Source organism: Grampus griseus (genome assembly GCF_964374135.1).
Source record: "Grampus griseus genome assembly, chromosome: 3".
Lineage (NCBI taxonomy): Eukaryota > Metazoa > Chordata > Mammalia > Artiodactyla > Delphinidae > Grampus > Grampus griseus.
The window spans coordinates 88,216,344-88,234,603 of record NC_139019.1 but is presented as its reverse complement, the minus strand read 5'-3'; the positions used below and the strand labels follow the sequence as shown (position 1 = coordinate 88,234,603).

General features: G+C 35.3%; 1 protein-coding gene across 3 annotated transcripts in view; it reads right to left on the bottom strand.

The window, feature by feature from the left end:
- FER (FER tyrosine kinase) overlaps positions 1-18,260 on the bottom strand; it is a 466,095-nt gene that overhangs the window by 343,839 nt on the left and 103,996 nt on the right. The window lies entirely within an intron of this gene.

Sequence of the window (18,260 nt, the reverse complement as noted above, 5' to 3'; positions counted from 1 at the left end):
AAAAGGTTACTGAACACATACTGTGTTTATTTGCCAGTACTTTGTACAAAGGATGCTCTGAAGGAAGCATGCACTGCAGTAAATGTTTGGTGAATAAAGGTTAATGTACAATTTTTTGAAAAACTGTACAGATGTATGATCCTTCTCATCTTCAAGGAGCTCACACCAAACTGGAACAACAGTGCACATGAAATTGTATAACCAAGAAAACAAGAAAGTTTGTAAATAATGTTAAATTCTGAGGTCTAGGTTTGAGATATGAATAAAGACCAGGGAAGTCAGAGGAGTCTGTGGAGAAAACAGACCTTAAAAGATGAGGCAAGTCTGGAAAGGTATAAGAAAGACAGGATAGACAACAGTTCCTCCCTCTCACCCTCTCTTTCTCCATTTCTTCCTTCCTTTCATTCAGTAAATATTATTAACTGTTCACCCCCAGGAACTGTGCTAGACATTGAGAATTGAGTACTTGGCAAAACAGAGTCTTTGACATACAACCCATGGTCTAGTGATTTGGAATACTGAGTGAAAACATGAAGAGAATAAGCAATGTTCCATAGGTAAGCAAAGTAGTAAGCTCAAAGACAGCAAGTTTTGAGGAAATGAAGGAAATATGTCTGTACAGGTAGGACAGTTTTAGGTTGTGAATGACTTAGAAATCAAACAGAGAAATTTAAACTTGATACAGAAGTCGTCTAGGAGATGATAATTTTATGAACTAAAACTTTTTGTGGACTTCCCTGGTGGTGCAGTGGTTAAGAATCCGCCTGCCAATGCAGGGGACAGGGGTTCGAGCCCTGGTCCTGGAAGATCCCACATGACGCAGAGCAACTAAGCCCACGCACAGCAACTCCTGAAGCCCCCGCTCGCCGCAACAGAGAAGCCACCGCAATGAGAAGCCCACGCACCGCAACAAAGAGTAGCCCCCACTCGCTGCAACAAAGCCCACGCGCAGCAACGAAGACCCAACCCAGCAAAAATAAATAAAATAAATTAATTAAAAAAAAAAACTTTTTGTGGTTCCTTTACTAAAATCATTCAGAAAATATTTACAGACTGGCAATATAAATGAATGACTATACAAATAAATGAAATTTTTAAGCAGATCTTCAATGTTTGATGCAAACTGAACAAATATTTCTTGTCAATTATTTAGATTTAGTGAATAAACTTTTCAAAGTATATATTAATTTTTGCCCTCTATCCAAAGAGACTCCTGCAAATGAATCTTCCCCCAAAATAGATCTTATGTTGAGAATTTTAGACACCAGAGGCTCTCCTCTGCTTCCACCCTGTTCAGGCTCAGCATCCATCTGGGTATTCCCTATAGACAGGAGTCAGAAAAGTACTCCCTATTGGAGAATGTCCTCAGCCAAGGGCCAAAAGCAGAGAAAAGGCCAGGGATTTTGCAGACTGAGGAAACTCAGAACATGCTCAGGTATAGCAATAGAATTAGAACAATTTTCTTGCCTTTCTCATCACTTTTCTAATTCTGAGGCAAGGAACTACATCCAGCTGGTGAAAAAGGAAACAGAACTTTTCAGCAGACTGGTATGTCTCTATTACTAACAAATTCTAGTGTTTCTGGATACTAGAACCACCACTGACTTCTTCCGGGGAGCTGCATATAATATTTTACAGAGCATAATTCTCTAGCCAAAGACCATTGGCTGGTTCCTATTCAGAGGGATATTCATAATTGTCCAAGTTATTCACAAAATGTTGCCCTGGATAACCTATTTCACTTTATAACATAAAGAACCTGTTGATGAGAAAATAACTTAATCACTAGAGTATATTTCCTAACCCTTTCACAGCTGACTGGAAAGAGATTCTAATACAGAGTGAAAGAGATTCAGTACAGTGGGAGGATGGGAGCAAACATATTAATTCAGTTCTGATATGAAGGGGTCAGAAAAAGATAACATTAGCCATCAAACGAGTGGGTTTTCTCACTTTTTGACTGCAACCCACAGGATAATATATTTTACACCATGAACTAGTAAATAATCATATAAATTTTTAAATACATAACTGAAATAAGAAATTCATTAAAAAATTCTTCCCCTTATTATGAAGGATGCTCTGTGATTTTTTTAAAACTATATCTTTGAATTATGAATTTTTAAAAATGTTCATTCAGAAACCAATAAATTTTTTGCCTCATCTAATATAAATCCCTAGAGTAGTTGTAACTTACTCTGTATGGCATTAACTTAGGAATTAATAAACCACTTCAATAATGCTAATCACAAATGATTTTTTAACATTCTCAGGAACACATCTGCCTACATGTTCACAGTTACTTTAATAATTTTTTCATAGAATACTATATTTATTTACCCATAAACACTGCTACTTAGCATCCTTCTTGCAGAAACACATTTCTAAAAGAACCAGTACAATTGATACATCTACGGCCAGCCCTGCAGCCTTCCTCTAAAATGACAACCCCCTTTTCTGCTTACCCACATGAGTCAGGGGGAGACTCCTATGTGAAGATACCACCCAAGATCCAAATTGTATTCCCAACGAAATAGGTACCAATCTTTTGGCTGGGAGCTATGTCACATTAATGCCTGAACACCTGCTGGAGTGAAAGTCCATGAACATTTGCTGCAGAAGTTGCCAGAACAGCCCTTTCTAAGGCCTTTTTCCTTGAGTTGGTTTTGTTTTGCTTTGTTTTGTTTTTGATTCATCATTTTTAAACTAGTTTAAGTTGCTGTTGCTTGGAATTCAACAAATTCTGACAACAGACATTTCAAAAGTTCACGTACAATTATGCAGATAAATCTAAGTAATAAAGAAGTCTTCTGGGGTCCACGTGTTCATAATAAGAAAATAAGGCAACAATATTTGAGTACTGTATTCTAATTTGTTGATTTTTATTATAAGTTAAAAAATTATAACTAGTAAATTCAATGAAGTCCATATTTTATGTCACTTCTTTAAAAATATTGCTTTTTATATGAACTCTATTATTCCCAATTAATTACTTAGATTTTTTAGTGTAACTTCAAGAGTCAAGCTCTCCACACAAACATTTTCATGGAGACATTTAAACCATTTAAACCACCCATCTGTCCTCCTATTTGCACAGATTTTTAAGCTGCACACTACCCATCTGTCTTTCTAGCTGGTGTAGAAATGATGCATGAAATATACAACACTCAGCTCACTAAGATTTTATAATCCAAAATTACATTAGAAAAGTTAAGAACTTCCCAAATAATTTTTTTCTCTTTATCAGATACAGTGTATGACCAACAATCTGAAGAAGGCTATCATAGCCAAAATCTAATTATCAATCGCTTACCAGTGGTCATTAGCAAATTTAGAAAACAAATGCTTTTGAAAACATCTGAGGCAGAATCCATTACATTAAAATAATAATACATAATGCTAAAAGATTCTTTAAAAACAGCTTTGGGTCTAAAACTGAAAATGGGGTATGTCATAGTAAGGCTCTTTTGTTGGTTTGTTTGTTGTCCTCTACGCTCATAGACACTCGTGCACTTGGTTGTAAGATGTACTTGGGCATGCACCCCATACTTCCTCCCTTGTAGACATGAACAAAAAGTTTCAAAAACATGCTCATTTGCCATGATTTGAAACGGGATTCTATTGTAGTTTTTCTTGATTTGTTTTAAAATAAACATTTAGGGTTCCAAAGAGACTATGTAAGTAAATTCAAGAAATAGTGTGAAAACCAAAGTTACAACTAAAATTTTTTTTTTTGCGGTACGCGGGCCTCTCACTGCCGTGGCCTCTCCCGTTGCGGACCACAGGCTCCGGATGCGCAGGCCCAGCGGCCATGGCTCACGGGCCGAGCCGCTCCGCGGCATGTGGGATCCTCCCAGACCAGGGCACGAACCCGCGTCCCCTGCATCGGCAGGTGGACTCTCAACCAGTGTGCCACCAGGGAAGCCCTAAATTTTTTTAAATTCCATTCACGTAAAATGTATTGCAAAATACTACCCACCACCATTCCTGCCACACAGCTTTTTGGTTCAGAATATATCTCAGATCAATATTATACTTTCTTAACTTTTAAATAACTACACTTGAGCTTAAAATTAATGTGAAGTACACAGAGTGAATAAATTCTAATGACAGACACAGAATCATACCTCTGTTGCTGTATGCTTTTTTTTTTTTTTTTTCCAAATGATGAGAAGCACTGAAGCAGGAAATGGAGTTATTCTATGTGTCAATTAACAGGGAGAAAAACATTCAATTTTTCCTCCTCCACATAATGAAATTCACAAAGAGACTGAATTACAATTCTTTTCCACCACTTGTTGACAAACTCGTTTAATGTTTGTAGTAACAGAGTGTGTATACGGCGTCATGCCACAAACAATATTATGAAGCCAGCAAAACTCAATTATGTATGTTTGACATTTATAAGAGACAGGCTAGACTAGCCATTAAGCTAGTCTAGAAAGTCAAGTATTTTTTATTATAAACTTCTGAAGCATTTACCATTTGTTAAATATTATGGTGAAAAGTCTCTGGATAATAAATGAGAAGTGATTATTTTCCAAAAGTAAACTGCAAGTAGTCTCTGCTTTGATTTGGATAAATATTCTCCCACCTTAACATTTTTCCTTTCTTTCAAAACGTTCCTCCTCAACTATATAACGTTTACTTATTACTCTGAGTAAAAAGAAAATGAATGAGAATTCATCTTAACTTACAAGTTATTTGGCCTAAATGTCCGCATATGTTTTTTCACTTGGAAGCTAAAGTTCAAGTATGATATGTGGGAACAATGAATGAGCTACCTATTTTACTCAGTGATGTTCTGAGTCAATTTTCATCTCAGCTCCTCCTTTGTTTAGCTGTGCAACCCAAGCAGATCATTTAATCTAAATTTTAGCTTCTAATTTTTAATCCTGGGAGTTAAATCGTGTGCCCTTCTCCATCCATTGGGTTGTGATGGAAATCAAATGGCAGAAAATTGTCACAATGCACAGTTAACAACAAAGGCTAAAGAAGACACAGAATTTGGAGAGCTGAGAAAACCTTTTTGATTATATGCTCCTATGAAGCATTAAAAAAATACAAGATGTACATCCACAGTGTGCTAGCTTTAATAAATTTCCTAGTATAAAAAAATTTGATGTATCAATCAAGAAATATTTATTGAAATGCATTATGAGTTTTAAACTGTTCAAGGAACTAAAACAGTGATATTTTAAAATTCAATATAAAATACCTTTAAAAAGCAAGCTCTCTAGTTTGGAAATAACAAGCAAGGAAATATCATTTCCTTGCATATAGTGACTGCTAGATTCAATTGACCCACAGTCTTTTTAATAGCCTATAAATTGAATGATATACCATGGTCAAAGCTATATTCTCTCTCTTTTTTCCCCTTAATTATTTATTTATTTATTTGGCCACACGGCTTGAGGGATCTTAGTTCCCCGACCAGGGATCAAACCCATGCCCCTTGCAGTGGAAGCCGGGAGTCTTAACCACTAGACCGCCAGGGAAGTCCCAAAGCTATATTCTCTAACTGCAAAGCTGTGCATGGGGGGATTCTGAGTAGCTGGGCAGCAGCATAATTCTGAATCTCCCACATATCACCTAAAAATATAATAAAGAACAAAAAGAAAAACAAAACCTGCACCCTCAGTATAATAGGCAGAGAATGTCCAAATTTAAAATTTTCAATGAGTAGAAAAATAAACATCAAATCTTTGCAAATGATCTCTCACCCTCCCACTGCAAGCATTCATGGACACCAAAGACTGTTCTGAAAAAAAAAAGAAAAGAAAAATGCACTAAAGAGAGAAGAGAAGAGATAGCAGTATGCCTAAGACTCATCTAAAACCACCATAAGAATAAGAAGATCCACCCTACATGTGAAAGTACTGAAAACGTGTAATGGTAGGTCACCGAACTGACTACAAGGAAGGGACGTAAAAGTGCATATGGAAGATAAAGGAGGCAGTCTTAGAAAGGTAATACTTCAGGCAGAAATGGTTAAAACGAAGGGACTTTGGTAAAGGGAAAAAGAAAAAATCCTGCAGAAAAAGAAAATAAAGAAAAATAAAAGGACACAAATCTTTGTCAAGAACATGAAAAGAATGAGATTCTATCCTACTTGGCAAGTTAAAAAGTTAGGCTGCCTCAGTTTCATGGATGTGGCCAAAAGAGACAAGACTCTTGGGACAGAGACAAAGGACGTTTATTTCTCACAGCAGTATGAGTAGCTAAAGTATCGTCATTTGTGGACAAAAGACCATAAAGTCAAACAACGACCAACAAATTCACAGAAAATGTATGTACCATGTATAACAGATAAAGGGCTATTCACTATAATATACCTTTTAAATCCTTAAAATTTTAAGGAAAAAAAAGACCAAACTTCAATTTTTTTAAATGGGCAAAAGAACTCTCTAAAAAATAAATACTTTAAAATGGCCTTTAAACATATAAAGAGGTGGTCAACCTCAATCCCTCACTCATAATAAAAGAAATGCAAATCAAAATTATGTACCAAATTGGCAAACACTGTTTTGGCAAGGATGTGGGGAAACTGATACTCATACATATCTAGTGGGAATGTAAATCAGTATAATTTTTATAGAAGGAAATTTGGCAATATCTAACAAAACTACACACACATTTATATTTTGACTCTGCATTCACACTTCTAGAAATTTATGCTTAAGATATTCTTTCAACAATAAAAAAAAACCTTACACACAAGCTTATTCATGGTAGTAGTGTAAATAACTGAAAAAACTACAAATAAACTATATGTCCATACATAGGAAAGTGCTTGAATAACTTATAATGAAGTGCTATGCAGCAATTAAAAAGAACAACAAAGAAATCTACAAACTGAAATACTGAGATCTTTCAGGATACAATGTCAGGTAGAAAATCAAAATAAAAAACATATCATAATATTGTAGTTTTTGTATAAGAAATAAAGAGATATAGTTAAAGAAGATATAGTTCTCTAAATATCTACTTTTGTACAGTTCTGACTTTTGAAACCATTAATGTCTAACCATTAACAAAATAAATAAACAAAATCAACAAGGGTAAGAGCAGAAAAACAACCTAAAATGGGACACAATAGAAACAAATGAACCAAACTGTATTTCCCAGTGAGTAATGTAACCACACTGAAAGGAGTGGGGAAGGAAAGCATTAATCCAAGTAACTTTGGAAACAGTATTTGACTACAGAGGAAGACTAAAGACAAAAAGAGGTCTAAACAAATACTGAACTGTAGTCAGTAGGTTTCTTTTTTCAGAGGCATAAATTAGCAATTCTGAAATTATCTTCTGTTATTTTAGGATTGAACAAGTAAGTAGATTGTGAATAATAGTAGCCAGGTGTCTCACTGTCAGAGAAGGAATTTACAAATACATAAATAGGAAAAGACAGAATGAACTATTTGGTGTTCAACTGGAATTGGAAATATCAATGTGAATACTTCAGTTTTACTATAGATAGAGCAATAGGTATAGAAATAGGCACAGATGTATTTGTATTTGTGTGTGTGTATGTGTGTGTGTGTGTGTGTGTGTGCGCGTACATTTGTTTATTTCTTATCTATATCCATTGAAAGGACCTAAAACAAAGACATCCCAGTAGCAATGAGCACACCCAGTGCCCAAATATTGGTTTCTAAATACTATTTTCTACTAAATGGAACTATAGCTCCTTAGGGAAATGAAGCAAGACCTAGAGCAGAAAGGGTATAAGATGAGCCAGAAAATAAGTGCTCAATAAATAACAGGAACATGTCAAAAGGACAGAAGAACCAGTTTTTGTTTCTCTCTCATGTACAGACAAAGAAAAGGATAAAGTAAATGTGCTAAAATATTAATATTTAGAGAATATGGGTGAAATATATATGGAAATTCTTTGCAGTATTCTTTCAAAATTTCCGTTGGTCTGAAATAATGTCAAAATAAAAAGTTAAAAATGGAAAGTTGTAAAAATTGATTAAAGCTCAGAAGTACCTGAATATTCACTAAATTAAAAAATTCAGTTATTTAGCCTAGAGATTAAAAGTCTCAGTGATAGAAAAAAATTTAGTTTTAATATGTATGTTTCAAAGCAGGTATGCTTACACTATAGGTAATATTAATAGATAAAAACAGCCAGAATTTAAAAAAAAAAAAAAAACTATCATTCTGCTTCATAAGACTAGTCAAGTGTGTGGGAGAACAACATTTACAGCAAATTAAGGGAATTCATCCTTTAAATCTTTATCCAGATTCCATGACGTCCTAAGTTCTGTGAGAGACACATATTCATAGTCTCTTCCTTAAAAATGCTTGACAAGAAAATTAAGATGGAGGTTCACAAAACAGTCATCATAATGTTAGGATATAATTGTAGAAGAGGGAGTGTAGAGATCACCATATATTTAGTATGGATAACCAACTAGTCATGATCTAAAACTCCTAATAATGTGCTATAATATACAAGGTTATCTAATAAGTTGATGAATATTCTTAATGAAATGGTTTAAAAGCCACAGGTTATGAGTAGAATATATCTAGAAGAAACTTCATATTGGTTTCCTTGTGGAAAAAAAAAAAACTGGGTAATACATGGGAGAAAAAGTTTTCACTGTCTACTTACTGATATGTACCATGTGATTTTGAATTTGGAACCATATAAGTATGAAGAGGGAGCCCATGAACCCCACTAAGGGGGGAAAATGGAATCTCAAGGGAAATTCCCCAAGCTCTCACCAGTCTATCTAACCTCTTATCTGAATAAGGCTGTAGCCTCTCTTGCACTATTTCAATGAATAAACTGCCCTTGCTCTTAGCTAAGACCAATCCATTCCCTTGTGTACTAAATGCATTCTCTAGTTCTACACAACAAGGACATTGCTCCAGCAATTCTTCCTTCATTCTGCTGCCTCATCAACTTTTCCTTCTTCATGGGAACATTTTTGTCAGCAAACAAGCTATAACAGCTCCTAATCTTTAAAAAAAAATTCCCCCTTGACTCTACTTCTTTTACTTAACTCCCTATCTCTCTCTTTCCCTTTACTGCAAAATTTCTAAGATTTGTGTATACTAGTTATCTCCAGTTTTTTTCTTCTCATTCTTTCTTAAGCCCATCCCATTTAGGTGTTTCCTTCTATTGTTCCACTGAAACTGTTCTTGTCAAAGTCACCAATAACGCACGTTTTGCTAAATCCAAACTTTAGTCCTCATCTTTTGTCTTAGCAGCATGCAACTGCAAATCACGTGATCACTTGTTCTTCCTTGAAATCCCTTCACCTCATCTGGCTTCCAGAATAATAATATTCTTTTGGTTTTCCTTTTATCTTAGTCTTCTTTACAACGTCCTCCGCATTTCTGTGACTTCTTAATGTTAGGCTCAGACTTAGGACTCTTTTCTATCTTAATTAACACCCTTTGTAATATCATCAAATCTCATGGCTTTAAATATCAACTAACAATCTGATTGATAGTTCAACCCCAGAAGTCTCGCTGGAACTCCAAAATTAGAGATCCAAGTGCAAATCTGACATCTCCACTTAGATGTCTAATAAGAATCTCAAAACCAAACGCCTGATCTTCACCTCCAAATCTGCTCCTCCTCTATTTTTCTCCATCTCAGTAACAACAATGCCATCCTTCCCATTGCTCAGGCCAAAAATATTGGAATCATTCTTGACTTCTTTCTCTCACACTCTACACCTAATTCATCAGCAAATCCTTAAGCTCTACTTTCAGTATATAATAAATCCTCAGTATCCATGGATTCTATATTTCCATGAATTCAGACCTACTGCCTAAAATTTCTTTTTAATCCCAAAATTGATACACACAGTGCTTTTCAGGTCAGTCATGGACATGCACACATGCAGAGCAGCAAAGGAGTCACCTGATACACACATTCTCAGCTGAGGTTGAAAAGCTATGCTCGGCCTTTTGTTTCAGCTCTTCTACTGTAAACTCGTTTTTGTAGTCTATTTAGTTCCACACTTTTTGCATTTTTGTGCTTTTCGATGGTAACTTTGCCTTTAAAATGACCCCCAAGCAGAGTGCTGAAGTGCTGCCTAGTATTCTTATGCTCAAGGAGGCTGTGATGTCCCTGATACAGCAAATATGTGTTAGATAGCGTTGTTTAGTCGTGAGTTATAGTACTGCTAGCTGTGAGTTCAGTGTTAATGAGTCAACAATATATACTAAAGAAGGTGTCTTTAAACAGAAACACACAAAAAACAAACTGATGTATTGATCAACTGTCGAAAATGTTGTGACCCTGCTTAAAGGGATCTAATCCCTTATGTTATGCTCACCAGGGGCAATGATTCAGTAATCAGCTAATGCTAATTTAGTATTCACAGTGACTTTTTAGAATATAATGACCATAAATAACAAGAATCAATTGTACATGTATCCAGAATTTGCCCGTTTCTCACCACCTCTGCTGCTACCACCCAGGTCCAAGCCAGCATGAATCCTTGCCTGTATTACTCCAATAGCCTAGAAGTAATCTTACTTACATCCTTCCCCAACCACACATATGATTCTCAACAAAGCTACCAGAATTATCCTGTTAAAATGTAAGTTCATGTCATTCCTTTGCTCAAACCCTCCAATGGTTTTCCACCTTACTCAGAGTAAAAGTCCAAGGGTTTTAAAAGAACCAGCAAGATCCAGGGTAAGCTGTGCCTCCCGTACCACCCACCATCATTCTTCCTCTCTGACCTCATCTCATACCTCCACAACTTTCCTTTATCAATCTCTCAGTTCCAGCCACACAGGTGTCTATACCACTCCTCAAATATGCCACACATGATCCCATCTCAATGACTTTGCTTTGGCTTTTCCCTCTACCTGGAGTACTCTTTGCCCCAGGTAATCACATGCTTCACTTCCTCACTTGTTTCACTCTTCATTTAAATGTCTTTCTCCATGACAACTAACCTGATCATCCGCTCAACATCCTATCTACCTACCATGTTTTCTCCACTTTACCTTTTACCACCTAACATACTATATGTTTCATTTATTTATTTTACTAATTAGCTATCTTCTGCTCTAAAATGTAAGCTCAAGGAGGCAGGGATTTCCATGTGTTCTGTTATCTATAAGATCAGTTATGCAAATAACAGTGCCTGGCACATAACAAGAAAATGCACAAATTAATATAGTTCTTACTTTAAAAAAATAAATTTAAACTTAAATAATTTTTTTAAAATTAGAAGTTATAGAAAGATTACAATTTTACCTTCTGCATCTGTTTATATCATCTTTCTAGTAATCAAGTCCAAAACTAATATTGTTAAGGAGCTCACCTATAAAATATAGAGGAAAATCAGCAAAAGGACATAACTTCTCTTAATCTCGTTGTATATGAAACTTAGCTTTGTTTACTTAATAAAACTAAGCAAAATAGGGACAAACCATATTATTGAACTTTCATATTATTTTTAGGATGTTATCTGCAGAATATAAATTAATCATGTAGAATATTCCATCCCACATAACATCTCAGCATCTGATGCAAATATTACAGCTGTCACTCTAATTTCTGCAGCTTTAACCCAATGTAAATTAGACTAATAACTAAGAGCGCCATTACTCTTTATGACCTTGTAAAGGTCCTATCATATTAAGCTCCATGCAGTGAAAAGCATTCATGCCATAAATTAGCTGCTGAAAAATCATGTATTAATAAGTAGGTCCAAAAAAGACAAATCCTCCCACTTTCAGGTCATTTCAACAAAACTGATAACCAATAAACATAGCCTGAACTCTACTTTGGTCTTTAGTAGGTCATGTATCCAAAATGCATTTCTTTCATATGCTGAACTGAGAGGTGAATTTGAATTTCAGAGTACTTTTCTAGAGGACCTCCATGCATCATCCATACATGATTCTGATTTTTTAAAATCTCCAAGATTTGGTGATTATCAAATAAGAAAGCCAGTTGCCATTCTTAGTGGACTCAAAATAAGGAAATCAACTAAAAGAGCCTTTTCCAAGTTTTATTCATTTTTTAAATTTAGATTTCTTTAAACATAAATTTAACCATCTGTCTCAAGTCTGGACTCAATTCAAACTGGTTTTCATATTAAAGTACTCTAAAGAGAAAACTCAATGGATCCAATCAATTTTAATTGGCTATAAAATATCACAGAACTATTCATAATACATGAAGAGGCAATTTAAGAAAATCTACTTCCCAATTAGAGAAAAATTTACTTTTGAATGAGTCTTCCAACTAATTCCCCACAGTTCTAGCAGTAGGTACCCTCTTACTATGTCTGCTTAGGGTAAGTGAGGGCGTGTAAATAATCAGGGATATTACCAATCCTTTAGCATTCTTCTTTGTTTCTCATAGAGAAAAAAGAATTTGAAAAGGAGTTTGTTTCCCTGCTCCTGTTATAAAAGGGGTGAAGAGAGCTCCTTTCAAACTTCTCTAGCCTGACTGGTACGGGCATGTACAATGGGGAACAGCTCATCCTATCTTATTTCTTTCCTGAATATGATGTGCAATAAAGCAGAAGCATTCAAACTTCTACCCATGTAAGAGAAGCCACACAAATGTCTTTGTGGGTATTTTGAGGCTTGGTAAATGTAAAACCATAGTTTTATGGTTCCCTGGTGGCACAGTGGTTGAGAGTCCACCTGCCGATGCAGGGGACACGGGTTCGTGCCCCAGTCTGGGAAGATCCCACATGCTGCGGAGCGGCTAGGCCTGTGAGCCATGGCCACTGAGCCTACGCGTCTGGAGCCTGTGCTCTGCAACGGGAGAGGCCACAACAGTGAGAGGCCCGCGTATCGCAAAAAAAAAAAAAAAAAAAAAAAAAAAAACCATAGTGTAATTCTAGCCATCAGAATACATAGCTGTGAAGCAATTGTTTTGACCATCTTTTCTAATATTTCAATATATCTTCAAGGAAACTAAAAAACTTCAAACCAAAATCATATTTAAATTCACTTAATTCAATACCACCTGGTTCAATATGCTATTCCTTATTTTTTATAAAATTAGGATATACTTACTCTTAAAAAATACTTTTTAACTTTAGAAAAAGGTACTACATGGTAATATGAAGAAGGATGTGCATATAAGTATATAGGTAAACCTGATGTATATTTTCTACAACATAAACAAGTGGGGATTGACCAGAGAGCAGAAGCAAAAAGAACTACAATCCTCCAGCCTGTGGAATGAAAACCACATTCACAGAAAGACAGATTAAACTAAAAACGCAGAGGACTATGTACCAGATTAAGGAACAAGATAAAACACCAGAAAAACATCTAAATGAATGGACATAGGCAACCTTCCAGAAAAATAATTCAGAATAATGATAGTGAAAATGATCCAGGACCTCGGAAAAAGAATGGAGGAAAAGATCGAGATGATGCAAGAAATGTTTAACAAAGACATAGAAGAATTAAAGAATAAACAAACATAGATGAACAATACAATAACTGAAATGAAAAATACACAGAAGGAATCAATAGCAGAAAAACTGAGGCAAAAGAAAGGATAAGTGACGTGAAAGACAAAATGGTGGAAATCACTGCCATCAAACAGAATAAAGAAAAAAGAATGAAAAGAAATGAAGACAGCCTAAGACACCTGTTGGACAACATTAAATGCAGCACTTGAGACCTCGGGACACATATAGACTGAAAGTGAGGGGATGGAAAAAGATACTCCATGCAAATAGAAATCAAAAGCAAGCTGGAGTAGCAATAAACATATTAGATAAAATAGACTTTAAAATAAACAATGTTAAAAGAGACAAGGAGGGACACTACACAATGATCAAGGGATAAATCCAAGAAGAACATATAAGAATTATAAATATTTATGCACCTAACATAGGAGCACCACAATACATAAGGCAACTGCTAACAGCTATAAAAGAGGAAATCAACAGTAACACAATAATAATTGGGGACTTAAACACTGCACTTACACCAATGGACAGATCATCCAGACAGAAAATTAATAAGGAAACACAAGATTTAAATGACGCAATAGACCACATAGATTTATATAGGATATTTATAGGACATTCCATCAGAAAACTGCAGATTACACTTTCTTCTCAAGTGCACACAGAACATTCTAAATGACAGATCACATCTTGGGTCACAAATCAAGCCTTGATAAACTCAAAAAAAATGAAATCATATCAAGCATCTTTTCTGACCATAATGCTATGAGATTAGAAATCAATTACAGGGAAAAAAATGTAAAAAACACAAACACATATAGGCTAAACAATATGATACTAAATAAGCAAGAGATCACTGAAAAATCAAAGAGGAAATCAAAAAATACCTAGAGACAAATGACAATGAAAACACGATGATCCAACACCTATGGGATGCAGCAAAAGCAGTTCTAAGAGGGAAGTTCATAGCAATACAATCCGACCTCAAGAAACAAGAAAAATCTTAAATAAACAATCTAACCTTACACTTAAAGGAACTAGAGAAAGAAGAACAAACAAAACCCAAACGTTGTAGAAGGAAAGAAATCATAAAGATCAGAGCAGAAATAAATGAAATAGAAACAAAGAATACAATAGCAAAGATCAATAATACTAAAAGCTGGCTCTTTGAGAAGATAAACACAGTTGATAAACCTTTAGCCACACTCATCAAGAGGGAGAGGACTCAAATCAATAAAATTACAAATGAAAAAGGAAAAGTTACAATGGACACTGAAGAAATACAAAGCATCGTAAGAGACTACTACCAGCAACTCTAAGCCAATAAAATGGACAACCTGGAAGAAATGGACAAATTCTTAGAAAGGTATAACCTTCCAAGACTGAACCAGGTAGAAATAGAAAATATCAACAGACCAATCACAAGCACTGAAATTGAAACTGTGATTAAAAATCTTCCAACAAACAAAAGTCCAAGACCAGATGGCTTCAGAGGTGAATTCTACCAAACATTTAAAGAAAAGCTAACACCCATTCTTCTCAAACTCTTCCAAAACTTTGCAGAGGAAGGAACACTCCCAAACTCATTCTATGAGGCCACCATCACCCTGATTCCAAAACCAGACAAAGATACTGCAAAAAAAAAAAAAAAATTACAGACCAATAGCACAGAAGAATATAGATGCAAAAATCCTCAACAAAATGCCAGCAAGCAGAATCCAGCAACACATTAAAAGGATCATACACCACGATCAAGGGAGATTTACCCCAGGGATGCAAGGATTTTCAGTATACACAGATCAATCAATGTGATACACCATATTAAAAAATTGAAGAAAAAAAATCATATGATCATCTCAACAGATGCAGAAAAAGCTTTTGACAAAATTCAACACCCATTAATGATAAAAACTTTCCAGAAAATGGGCATAGAGGGAACCTACCTCAACATAATAAAGGCCATATAAGACAAACCCACAGCCAACATCATTCTCAATGGTGAAAAACTGAAACCATTTCCACTAAGAACAGGAACAAGACAAGGTTTCCCACTCTCACCACTATTATTCAACATAGTTTTGGAAGTCCTAGCCACGGCAATCAGAGAAGAAAAAGAAAAAAAAGGAATACAACTTGGAAAAGAAGAAGTAAAACTGTCACTGTTGGCAGATGACGTGATACAATACACAGAGAATCCTAAAGATGCTACCAGAAAACTACTAGAGCTAATCAATGAATTTGGTAAAGTAGCCAGATACCAAATTGATGCACAGAAATCTCTTGCATTCCTATACACTGATGATGAAAAATCTGAAAGAGAAATTAAGGAAACAATCCCATTCACCATTGTAACAAAAAATAAAATACCTAGGAATAAACCTACCTAAGGAGGTAAAAGACCTGTACTCAGAAAAGTATAAGACAGTGATGAAAGAAGTCAAAGGTGACACAAACAGATGGAAAGATATACCATGTTCTCGGATTGGAAGAATCAACATTGTGAAAATAACTATACTTCCCAAAGCAATCTACAGATTCAATGCAATCCCTATCAAATTACCAGTGGCAAGTTTACAGAACTAGAACAAAAAATCTTAAAATCAGTATGGAGACACAAAAGACCTCGAATAGCCAAAGCAATCTTGAGGGAAAAAAATGGAGCTGGAGAAATCAGACTCCCTGACTTCAGACTATACTACAAAGCTATGGTAATCAAGACAATATGGTACTGGCACAAAAACAGAAATACAGATCAATGGACCAGGATATAAAGCCCAGAGATAAACCCACGCACCTATGGTCCACTAATTTATGACAAAGGAGGCAAGGATATACAATGGAGAAAAGACAGCCTGTTCAATAAGTTGTGCTGGGAAAACTGGACAGCTACATGTAAAAGAATGAAATTAGAACACTCACTAACACCATACACAAAAATAAACTCAAAATGGATTCGAGACCTAAATGTAAGACTGGACACTATAAAACTCTTAGAGGAAAACATAGGAAGAACACTCTTTGACATAAATCACAGCAAGATCTTTTTTGATCCACCTCCTACAGTAATGGAAATAAAAACAAAAATAAACAAATAGGAACCTAATGGAACTTCAAAGCTTTTGCAGAGCAAACTATAAACAAGACGAAAAGACAACCTTCAGAATAGGAGAAAATATTTGCAAACAAATCAACGGACAAAGGAGTAATCTCCAAAATATACAAGCAGCTCATGCAGCTCAATATTAAAAAAACAAACAACCCAATCAAAAAATGAGCAGAAGAGCTAAATAGACATTTCTCCAAACAAGACATACAGATAGCCAAGAGGCACATGAGAAGCAGCTCAACATCACTATTAGAGAAATACAAATCAAAACTACAATGAGGTATCATCTCACACCAGTTAGAATGGGCATCATTAGAAAATCCACAAACAACAAATGTTAGAGAGGGTGTGGAGAAAAGGGAGCCCTCTTGCACTGTTGGTGGGAATGTAAATTGGTACAGCCACTATGGAAAACAGTATGGAGGTTCCTTTAAAAACTAAAAATAGAATTATCATATGAGCCAGCAATCCCACTAGTGGGCATATGCCCAGAGAAAACCATAATTCAAAAAGACACATGCACCTCAATGTTCATTGCAGCACTATATATAATAGCCAGGTCACAGAAGCAACCTAAACACTCATCGAGAGATGAATGGATAAAGAAGACATGGTACGTATATACAATGGAACATTCCTCAGCCATAAAAAGGAACAAAATTGCGTTATTTGTAGAGACGTGGATGGACCTAGAGACTGTCATACAGAGTGAAGTATGTCAGAATGAAAAAAACAAATATCGTATATTAATGCAAATATGTGGAATCTAGAAAAATCGTACAGGTGAACCGGTTTGCAAAGTAGAAATAGAGACACCGATGTAGAGAACAAACGTATGGACACCAAGGGGGGGGAGAAGTCGGGGGGGGAATGAATTGGGGGGAAAAAAAGTGGAGATTACAGAGAACCAAAAAGAAATCTGGGAGTGAATAAACTCATAACAACTTTCAGAACAAATGAAGAAAGACGATGAAGTCCACTAAGACTGTAAAACTTAGGTTAATGTGTTAAGTAGACACATGAAAGATTTAAGAAAAGACCCACATCATAATTATCCAGGCAAAATCTATAATGTCTAAAATGAAAAATATACTACATGAGATTAAAGGCAGATTAGACACTGCAGAAAACAAGATTAGTAAAAGTGTAGATACAATCATAGAAACTAACCAAAATAAAACAGAAAGCTAAAAAGACAAGGGGAAAAAATAAACAGACCATCAGTTGGCTGTGAGGCAAATACAAACAGCCGAATATACATGTAACTGGAGTCTCCAAAGGACAGCAGAAAGAGAGACGTAGATAGAAAATATACATGAAGAAATAACGGCTGAAAGTTTTCCAAATTTGATGAAAATTATAAACTATCAGATATAAGAAGCTCAACAAACACAAGGAGAAAAAAAACTTACAGGAACGCACATCATAATCAAATTGCTCAAAATCAACAATAAAAAGGAAATCCTAAAAGCTGCCAAAGGGATATAAAACATGCAGAGCAACAAAGAAAAGTATTAAAACAGATTTCTCCTTGACATGGCCAAAGGGCAACATCTTTAAAGACCCAACAGGGAAAAAAATACCTGCTAAAAGAAAATTCTACATCCTACAAAAATATATTTCAAAATCAAAGGTGAAATTAAAACTTTTTCAGATGTACAAAAGCTGAAAGAACTTACTACGTGTAGACTTACATTACAAGAAATGTTAAAGTAAGTCATTCAGGCA